At 32.6% G+C, this 12,037-nt stretch overlaps 1 protein-coding gene across 2 annotated transcripts in view; it reads left to right on the top strand.

Moving 5' to 3' along the window:
• LOC119069314 (3-hydroxy-3-methylglutaryl-coenzyme A reductase) overlaps positions 1-12,037 on the top strand; it is a 30,589-nt gene that overhangs the window by 6,213 nt on the left and 12,339 nt on the right. The window lies entirely within an intron of this gene.

Below are 12,037 nucleotides of genomic sequence, written 5' to 3' on the forward strand. Positions count from 1 at the left end.
TTGTGCCACCACCGTATTGATACAAGCATTCATCATTGTAATCAAATTCAAATCATTTTAACGTTAATTTTTGTGTACACCTTTAATGTGTAGTGTATTGTACGTACACGGGCAATGTTTTTATTTTTATAACAAAACAAGTCAGATTCATGTGACTGCTTTGAGTGTTTACTCGATTCGACTATTAATAAAGTCAAAATGTCGAATAATTTTTCAAATTTTCAAGATCATTATTAAATTTTTGGTCGAAAGTAAACAAAACAAAAACTTTATAAAATTATTTATTATCATCAGACAAATTATTATCGCACATTTTACGTAAAAGGTACGTTTTTCATAATTATTTGTGTGACAAGGCAAACTCCATAATACAACGCATTCCATTCTTGTGCAGAAGAAAGTTGTGAATGAAATGATGTAACAAAAACCCAAAAACAAAACAACAGCAAAAAAAAAGATTTACTACCTGCGGCTATACACAAAATCAGAAAATGTACTCGTAAAAATGCTCTCGCTTTTGTTTTTCGTATGGTAAAATACTGAACATTTTTAATCTATTTGCTTTTTTTTCTGGATCAAGATCATTGTTAAAACTTTCTACACAATTTATATGCATGAAATTGGGGTCTGGGGTGTATCGAAATTCTGTAAAACGATAAAATAAATAATTTACACGTTCACATTGAACATCGGCTGCGATGTAAAGTCTATGCATATAATATGCATTTGGAGTCGATTGAAATTGATGTAAACATAAAGTCGGTCTGTAGCTTATGAGCTATAGCTAAATAAAGTCGGTGTGTTGTTTTTTTTTGTATGTTTTGAAGCTGTACAGTATACCATGCATATATGGCAACTTATTTTCAGTTCGTTGAGATTGGGTCAAGGGAAGCAACAAAAATTCCAAGTGAATTTAAATAAATGTTATATGCATTAATGCACAACAATTTTTCATGCTCTTTGTGTAATTACACATTCTTCAAATGATTTACAATGTAAATCAATTGCGTATAAATACACCACATTTCTATCGGTGAATGTTTAATCTGTCGATCTATATAAATACTGATATTCTGAGTGTTATCGTAATCAGAATGGAAATAATTATACCTGAAATTAGACCGATAGAAGTTCATGGAAAAATATGTTGTTGGTTTTTTTTTGCGTGCGGGTAGAATTTAATTGGAATATGCAACGAGAGAAATAGATTGTGCTATTAAGTAGCTCTAGATATATACTTAACATAAATTGATGGTTAAACTGATTTTATCGATCATAAATTGAGAAAAGAAAAATGAATTTATTGGTCTGGAAAAAATAACCAATAAATTTGAATTGTGAAAACATATGTGAAACATAAATCCAGAATTAATTTTTTTTTTGTCTTAGCTATGTGCGCTGCTGTGTGCATCTGCAGCGTATTCAAATATGTTGTAAACTGATTCAGTATTACTGAGTGCTTGGAATGAAATTTTAGTTGGAAGAAACATTTCTGTTCCATTGAAGTCTTTTATTTCGTTGTCTTTACGACATTTTTCTTTGTCTATGCCAGTTCCATTCAAATTTAAAGTTTCTTAAAAATAAAATAAAGCTTTAACGAACCAACAGCTCCACATATTTCCTTTACGTTTTAATAATTCTAATTCGTTTGTGCATTTAAATGAATGGTGAAAGTGATTCAAAAAAGACTTTCGTAACTGAAATTAGCTTGTGCGTCTTGCATACAATCAAAATGTAAACAGACGACGCTTCGGTACTGAAACACGGTGTGCTCTAGAAAGTATTTTATTTTTCTTCTCTCTGCTGTAGAATTTGCAGCAAAGTGAAGGCTGTTTTCGGTTGCGTGCGCATTATTGTAAATGTAAAGCACCTTCATTCAATATTCGAGTCGGTCAATTTCCTTTAATCAAAAAAAAAACTAATTTGTGCTACACGAAAAATATATTTGCTAATGACTAAAACCTCGTTGAATAGTGTTATGTGATCAGGTGATTAAATGTGTAAATAAAAACAGGCAGAATAGCCCTTGAGCCAATATACTTAACAATGAGACTGGCCTATTGTGTGCCGCATCTAGAGTCTAAATTTCTAAAAACTAATCTTTAAACTCCTTCAACAATCTGTTCGTAAGGTCGTCAAAATAAATTGAAAAATCCCGCATAAAGTGTGTAATCTCTTCATTTCACATGTTTATAACCGAATTCATCTTTTCAATTTTTCTTTGGGATCAATTTTTTTACGGGAACAATCGAATTTCTTTATCAGGTCTGACATATTCTATTAGCTATTTAACGCACTGCCATATAGGGCTCTTCTCGCTTTGAACATTGTTCGATAATTTCAGCAAAATGAAAATAAACAAAATCTTGTCATTCTTATAAGAGTGACAAAATACAAACCAATTTTAAAATTCGAACGTTTTTTTTCTCGGACATCTGACCAAAACGGGGCTCAGATTCAAATTTAAAAAAATCCACTCAGGTCACTACGAAGTCAGTTTTTTTTTTATTATGCAATTCCGGGCCATAATCATCACCTTTCCATGCATCTATTTAATGTCGTTTTGAAGGTATTTATTTCACTGTATCCCTAGACACAGTGAAATACGTACAATTACCTTCAACGAAGATTGCATTTTTATGAACAAAAATCTTGCATTGGCCAGAATTCGAACCCCCCGACACCAAAACTTTCTTGAACACAGCGCAAAGACTATAACCATTCGGCTATAGAGTCACACAGTTATACCGAACGTATTGTTGAAGCGTATATACTAAACATTGACTAATTGATTTCATTCAGCGCGTCTCCTTACATCACATTGTAATGTATAGGACATTGGAAAGGTGATTATGTCCCGAAATTGCGAAAAACGTTGTATCAACAACGTCTATATGCCGGTATTTTTTTCGCACACGCCGTCTTGTATACATCGACTTTGCCTCGGGTCGACAATCGACATCTAGTGCGAAAAAATACCTTCGTACCTACCTTGGTAGATAAATAACTATTTTGTTTGAACAAAGGGCGTAAGAAACATCAACACCTAACCTTTTAGAAACGGCAAGCGTATCGTACTATAACCACTATAAATCAGATACTTTCTTTTGTTTAAAGTATTCGAAAGTCCAGTCCGAGTATATTTTCGAAAAATTGGTCAATAACTTTGGATTTGAGCAGTTTTCAACGTCATCCTTTACACGTGTCACTTCGACTGACTCATATTACGTATTTCATTGCGTCAGGCAATAGCGTAGAAATGACAATAAAATAAAAATATTAAGTGAGGATAACAAATGCTATAATACAGAGCTGGGGAAACCATTAAATCATTCAGTCAATTAAAATGACACTTAAATCTAGAGACCAGTAATTATGTTGACCCGACTATTAGATTTGTTTTAAATTATTACAACCCTACCGTAAAATCTGAAAAACTAAATGGTAGTTGTTAATAGCATTGCCTGCGAATAGTCTCACCTGGAGTATAGTTTCTATTGACCAAAGCCAAGTAATAGATGTCTACATTAAGATGGTACATAGCGAAAATAACGGAGTTTTTTTTTTGGATACATCCAATACCACTGATGTTACGATCAAGAAATGTCTTTAGATCAGAAAAAATATTGTCTCTTTGTTTGCGCAGAAGGCTTCCGAAATTCGTATTTGTATTAATCGGCACCAAAGGAAATTGCATTTTAGAAATAGTTTGTGATTTCTCGCGGAGCGTCATGTCAGTTTACAATTCGATTCACTAGACTTGTCTAAACGACCTGGAACAATTTTATACATGACTGCTGTTGAAAGTAGCAATGCCAATAAATTTACCTCGATGCAAATCTTACGGGATAACATTATCGATTACCGCCCCTTGATAGGCACTATTTGCAGGCACCTGTGAATAGCAACGGCAAAGTTAATTTGCGTCACAGTTTCTTCAGAATGTCTTAGATCAAATAGACATTCAACAGTAGCAAATTCAATCCATGTGTTGTATGAAATGCTTAACATTCGTTACTTATTTTTATGACTTTACAAATGTATAAAAGAGATCTGTCCTGAAACCGCATCCGTTAGTTTTTGCAGTACTCTGCAGGCATAAACTTAAAGTGATTTTCATTTATTTGTGGCTATTTTGAATTATTGTTTTTAAAATCAGAGTTTTTACATGACACAAGCGAATTGCGTAGATCTTTTTAAAAATTCCAATTGATTTGACGCAATCGGCCCCATTTGTGAGGATATTCTCTGTAACATTTCTTTTGGGTAAGTTTACGCTAGGCTCAGTGAGAGGTGTCAAAAGTGCTTATTATAATGGCTTTCGATCTCTGTACTGGCGTATATTACTCTGTGAAAATGTTGAATACTCTTACAGGGCGTGACATTCGCGTGAAACGAACCTTGTTTTGCGGATGTGAAAAACCATTCAAAATTATTACTCAACGAAACGGATTCGTTTATTTCTTTACCACCAATCTTCTTGTTACGTCATTACTATTATATTTGCAATACGTATGACAATATTTGCACTTGGAATTCACATTTTCAAGGCCCTGATTCGTCTCTATTTTCACATTGTCTCACTCTGGTATTTCCCGTTTCTCTGAACATCAGTAATCAAACGTACAAGTTGTGCAAACAAAATCAGCAGTGGAATTTAAACATTTTTGGAGAGAGAGAAAAAAGTAATTGCCAAAACAGAAATAAAACCCAACTGTCGCCTTGCTTAATACTACGGTAGTGCTTATTCGGATTTTCCAGTTTGTTTCGTTGAACAATGATCAGATAATATTCTTCCCAGTGAATTGTTTGGGACAGTTATACCGGACTTTTACCTTTAGAAACAACTGGATATAAGATCCCAAGTTTTGGATTACTTGCACTTTTTCTCAACAGTCTGTAATTTCGTAACTTTTTCAAACCCAAAAGTTTCAAATGATACGCAGATCCAAATATTTAAAATTTGTAACATACCCGAGGATCTTTTGTGACTTAGGGTATCATACGAACTACATTTTTTTTTGCTACTAAATTGATTTCAGTGTTTCAACAACGAGTACAGGATTGAGACTCATAGAAAACGATTTCTGTGTGCAATTGTGAGATTTCGCTCTCTATATATATTTGATGAGATTGAGATTTAAATGTGTGTTGGAAGTATGAATTTTAAAAAGTTTTGGAAAAATGAATTTTTACTGGAGACGTGAAAAAGTGCGAGCATGATTATAAAGAATAAAAATGCCTGAGAATTTGATTAAATTTGCTCCACAAATTGGTTACGATTTGACGTAACGTTGCTACCCATATTTTATCGAATTGTGAGGGACTAACATTGTTAATGACTTTAATGGTATTTCAATGTATATATTTAGACTATAGCGTTGCATGTTCCAATTTTGCATACACATCTTCCTCTACGAAATTCATTTGAAATGAAATCCATTTTCTTTTCATGACCAAATATACCACCGACTTAGGAAGCCAACTAAAGTCCGTAATTTTAGTTGTATTTATTGTTTCAACGTCAGAATGTTAATCTGCTTATTGTTCTTTATATTTATGGTCTGAAAACACATGACGACAACCGTAGTACCACTGTTGTACACCATACGTGCGACCAGACCATGCATCTTTCATTCAATTTATTTATTTGTTTTACATTGACACATTCATCGATTTAAGAAATTATATATTGGGTAAACCTTGAAAGTGGTACCGACAACCATTTTTTAAGTTCAACATTTATGTATAAAAATGGTGACAAAACTGATGATTTAAAAATTATCAATTATTATTGGCAACTTACACACTTATAACGTAAATGCCATTTTAATATACACCCATCGCGCGTATATCAATTATATATTCATTTCGATAATTATTACACTTTTTTTCACGTTTGGTCTGCTCTCCGATTCCTCAATCTTAACTTAACATACAATCATTTATCTGCTAACCAATCTCAGTTTATGCCATATGTACAAAAGACCATGATCCGTCACAGAGAAGATACCGTTCAATGTGTGTGTGCATGTGTGTTTGTGTGTGTGTTGGTCGAGTGCGAGTGTAGCTTTTTTTTATTCATTACGAAATATACGAACGGTTGACTAATGAATTGCAAATGAGCATCGCGAAAAGAAAGTGAAAACTCGTATTCATTCAATGAAATAGATCTTATTCACGTGCTGCTATAAAGTATATTACAGACGCTCGACCGAACAACTACACTTTTGATTTCATTCAAAACAGACAAAACCACTTAAAAAAAACGTTTCTTATTTCAAAACATACACGCTTTGTTCGGAGTATACAATTTTTTTTTCGTAAATGGTAATGATTATATAATAATTTTGAAATCATTAAATCACGTCAAATTGATGCAGAAATTCACATTTGTTGTTCGAGATGATTGTTGAAAATATTATACGAAAAAAATTAATAAAAGTGTAAGGACTTTACGTACAGAAAACTTAAAGAAAAAAAAATTAATTTTTTTTAAATACAAAACGAGTTTTTAACACTTGTAAACAACTGAGTTAAAGGTAGGTCAATTCAATAATTTATTTCTTTTAGGCAATTTGGCAAGATATTTACTTTCATTACTGTAACGTTATAAGCATATGTGAAACGAAATACGAACGAATATGTATTACCAACCGACATACTCTTTGAACTTTTTATTTTGTCATCTGAAGCTATTTTTTATTCAAATTATCGACTTGATCGACTTGCTTGCTTAATGGGTTGATGAATAAAAAACCGAATTTATTAACGAGATTAAAGTTAAAGGGCCAATGGATGACGAAAACGAAGCCATCGCCAAATTAAATGCCTTTTCGGTGTTGTTGATACAAGAGCGCCCATAATGTCTATCCATTAATAAATTTAAACGATTGACCGTAAATATAATCCGCGACAAGATAATACCTAAAAGTGGCACAAGTTGCAAACCATTATTAAAATTAATTCATTTAACACTTAGTGAGGTCGCGAAAGTTTATGAAGAATCTGTTCTGTGGACATATATATATGTCGAATATCCACGACCACCATTAACGTAAATTTGTCTTACAAATTTTACTTCCCTGTTTGGTTAATTTTTTTCGCCCAGTCGGTTTAAAACTCACGAGATGATGATTGAACAGAATTTAATTTCTAGAACACAAAAAACCTTCTCGTATTCATAAACGAATTTACGGTCAACACCCAGAGAATTGTTCAATTTGTTGAATGGGTCACAACCGACAACAACAACAATATTACGCTTTTTAGCGATGAAGTTCTTTGAATTTAGAAATGAACTTGATCTCAATGTTTTATTCGGTCAATTTTTTTCGATATCATTTGAATGACGAAGAAAATTTCACTCGGTAAAACTTTCCTTATTGGCATATTGTTCAGCTATTTTAAACATTCATCAGCTCATGGCCCAGTTAGTTTAATGTTTTTTTTTTCTTTCTTGCTAATCATGATGTCAACAAACTAAACGAGATGAAAATGTAGATGTGTAATTTTGACACGCGTTGAATTACATAAACACAATTTAATGTTCAATTTTTGCAGCTAATATAAAAAAAAAATTGTTGGTCGAGTTGAGAGTGTTGCATTAGTTTAAACGCAAGGTCAATTTCTACATGATATCCATAAGCACGCAATATATAATACAGATTAGGAAGGTCAACCAGAAATTTCTAAAATTGGTTCTCACTCGAAATTGTTGTGTTGATTTTTTTTTATTGCAATATTTGTGTATATCAGTTCGACAATCAGTCTTTTGAATAACTGGAAGGTTTTTTTAATTCACACTTATTGATGTTGATGATGATGATGATGAGTATGTTTGATGATAAATTGTTTTTCTGGTTAGTGCAACCAGAGTTGAGTACATTGAAAAAGAGAAAAGTAAAATTGTACTTCAGTGCTCTTCGACAATAGCGCAACAATTATGTTGAAATGTTCATTACCCGCTAATTGAAATGAGCAGTTATGTATAGTTATTGAATTATGTAACTTTTATAAAATGGTAATGCAGACGTAAAAGGTAATTTTTTTTCCTTTTAACATTTCTCATCGGAATGTGCATTACCAGCCGTTACATAAGTTAATTGTGTTACAATTGACTCTATTCATCATCAAAATATGAAATAATTTGTGTCTGGAAATATGTTCAATTTGTACAATGGGCGTTAGTAACACTTATCGGTCTCGCAGGCTGTTGCAAATTACTGAACCTTAAAATCCTACTAAGTACAACAATCACCGCACCGCCTCACTATCAATTCTCAATTTAGATACGTAGATTAGGTGGGACGTCTTTAACCAGGTACCTTTTGCAAATAAAAATTAATTTTTCCTACAAGCAATTAAGGTATTAAATTAACTTATTGCCGTTTAGTGGTAATAAAAGCAAAAACGCAATTTAATGACACACTCGCTACTTATTTACAGCAATTCATTTTTTATTCCTAAATGGTCAAGAGAGTTTGTAATTTAAAAAAAAAACAATAATTTATTTGTTCATACATTAGTACGTTCTTTGCAAGGCATGCACAATTGATACCGTACTGCTACACTAATTCCGCTTTGGAATGGGTGCGAAGATGATTTGTCTGAGTTGCTTGATGAGGATCGGAACAGGTCAAAGGTCTCGTAAAACAAACTCATTCATTTTCTCATAACAAATCTTTTCTCTCGTTTCTTACGAGAAACGGTGTACGCCAAAATAGTTCGAAGCATGACCGCAAACCGTGGCACGTTTGTACCAATCCCATTTACCTTATTATACTGCAAATGACTTAATATTGCAAGATCGTTTCCGAGCCATTAATTGCAATCAAATAATTAAATCGTGACGTTTTTTTTGCTTTAAGGGACTGTCTACAATTTATGGAATGAAGGTGACCCATGTCAGCAATTATCATTTCTAATTCCTCTCAACATCCAGCAAACCTCGTACTATTTTCACACAATACACATTTGTGTTTAACACTCGGTTTGAAGTGTGTTTGAATAAAATTAATTTCTTTTTCTTTTTTCAATGGCCATCCAACTGTGCGGAAAAATCATCATGTTTTTTTCATCTTGAGAATTGGCCGTTAACACAGCTTGTGAAAATGCTTCAATTTTGTAAAGTTTTATCATCTCTTATCTGCAAAACCCATTGACAGCAATTTATGAACATCGTCACTTTATTGTTTATGCGATTTAATTAGAAATAGCCTCGGAACACAGAGCTCGTATTTAGAATTTTATTCGTGTGAACCTAAACATTTTAATAAATAATTCAAGTGTGTATTGGTGATAGCATTTTAGTAATTTAACGGTTGTGATTATGCGACAATTTATTGTACAATTCGTAAATGCATGCAATTAAGTATTTTCAATTAAAAAAAAAATCTGAATTTTTCCAAATATTTTTTTTTTGGTTGTTTGTTCATGTGCTAACATCAAACATAAACACTCTCGAATGGTAAACACCAAATTATTTTCATTGCAGAAATTTTTTTTCTTGTACAAAACAAAAATAGATCATTAAAATAGGACGGTAAATTAGATGATTCGATTTTGTTCCTAAAACATTTAATGTTTACGTAAATTGTGAAAACAAACACTTAAAAGAGCGTTTCCAATAATTGGTGTTGGCCGAGCGAGTGAAGTACCCAATTCTAAAAATAAGACAAACTACGCGTACAAAAATGATACATTCGTTTTTATATGGAAAAAAGAAGACTTCTTCTGTTTGTCATAAACATCCATTCCGTGTGCGCCCGTTAATCGTTCAAATGCATTCACAGAATTCGAGCAATTATTTTTTATGTGGTCTTTAACGTTGGCTAGCCGATTCATTGCATAATTATTTTCCGTCGTATACATAGACAGCACATTTTAACGTTTTATTTGTGATGGAAGTATCGTCTGTGTTATCATTTTTCTCTTTTATTTAATGAGGATGATTTTAGACGAATATGATTCACGTTAATTGTTCTTACATCAAACAATTGAAGTTAGATGAACCTTTAAAATGATGTTGATGGAATTTTAAGCATTAGTAGATTACAGTATATTATGTCCTTGTTTGAAACTGTTTAATTTGCCAAGTGTGGAGTTTGTAGCTCCAGCCGAAGGCGAGAGGGGAAACCACACACAGCATAATCTAAATTTTTAAAGACTTAAGTTTAGTTTAGTCAATGAAAATGAAGTAATGACTCATTTTCCGGTGGTGTTGTGAGTAAATTTTTTTGCAGCCCTGGAGTTGCAAAATATTTTGCTGTTATGTAGCATCGTGTGTCGTGTGTAAAGGTGTGTACATAGCTCGGCTTCGATTCGGATCAAAAAAAAATCCACTTAGATTCGACTAAATAATTTGTTATCCCTAGTAATGTAAATGGCCATGAATCGTTTTGATTGTTCGTTTCGAATGTGATAGAAATAGTTTCAGCTGAATAAATGACTATCTTATCTTATCTTACACAATCAGACAATTCATTCACTCCATCTCAATCATTAATCTGGAGTCAAAGTTCAATTTTCAACAATACGCTCATTTATATTTCCTGAACCACTACCACCAGCTTCAATTTCATTTTGAACATTCGGTGAACACATGTTATGAGCGAAAAAACAAAATAACAAATCTCCATAAATCTCCGAATCAATCACATTTTATCCCATAACAATCTTTCAGAATTCGATCCCATCGAAGATTTATTGGTTTCGTTTTCTTTGAAAAAATCAATTTTCCACTGCAACAGGAAGGTTTATTGCTAAATGATCGAAATGAATAAAATTAAACACAATTCTCGATGCAAAGATAAAAGCATTCACTTATAGCGTCATGTTAGTATGTTATGTCTACTGTATTTACATTTACAAGATAATGCGAATCAAAGCAATAAAAGCATATACACTAGGTGGCGGGACATTTCCACACCGTCAATATCGTCAGGAACGATATTATCGTTTTTTTGGACGATACTATCGTCTAAATTGAAAAATTCTAAAATATTGTCTGGACGATAGTATCGTTTTCTTGTCGATATTATCGTTCAAAAAACGATATTATCGTTTTCTGGACGATATTATCGTTTTCTGGACGATATTACCGTTCTAGAAAATCTAATGGATATTTTCGTTTTCTGTACGATAATATCGTCCAAAACGATAATATCGCCCAGGATATTATCGTTTAGTTTTGGGTGGTAATATTGTCCAGGACTCAATTTTACTCAGAGGTGCAGCAAGAACCGAATTATCTTCCAAAATATCGAAAAACAATTGTCAGAGGAAATCACCTACACATCAGTGTTTAAAAAAGGCGTTTAGTTCGTCCCTAAATAATTCATCTTTTTACGTAATGAATACCAACTTTGATTGTACATAAAAAGCGTGTTAACACGCCGAGCGATCCGGCCCATTGCCCCGGAGCGAAGCGGAGGGCCGCAATGCGAGCCGGGCGCCGGAACGGTGTCGGAACTTAGGAGTTAATTTTTTTTTCTCGCATCGTCTCATAATTAGTCTGTGTAATTTTTCTATATAAAATTTAAATTTACGGAACCAAATGAACCCATTTTTAATATATATTTGCCGTCTATAAAAAGGTGTTTATCTACAAGATTTTGTGTTTCGTCTTCAACAACCATCCAGAACGATAATATCGCCCAGGACGATATTATCGTCTAGAATTTTTATTTTAAATAAATTAAAAACGATATTATCGTCCTGGACGATATTATCATCTCAAATTTAAAAAAATAAATTAATTAAAAACTATATTATCGTCCCAAAAATTATCGCCCAGGACGATAATATCGTCCAAAAAAACGATAAATTTGTTCAGAAAAAGAAAATAACGATAATATCGTCCAGCGGATATTTTCATCCAGGACGATATTATCGTCAAAAACACGATATTATCGTCAAAAACACGATATTATCGTCAAAAAAACGATATTATCGTCAAAAAAACGATATTATCGTTTTTTCAAACGATAATATCGTCAAGAAAACGATAATATCGTCCTGAAAATATTTTAAAATT

The sequence above is a fragment of the Bradysia coprophila genome, assembly GCF_014529535.1.
Source record: "Bradysia coprophila strain Holo2 chromosome X unlocalized genomic scaffold, BU_Bcop_v1 contig_26, whole genome shotgun sequence".
Lineage (NCBI taxonomy): Eukaryota > Metazoa > Arthropoda > Insecta > Diptera > Sciaridae > Bradysia > Bradysia coprophila.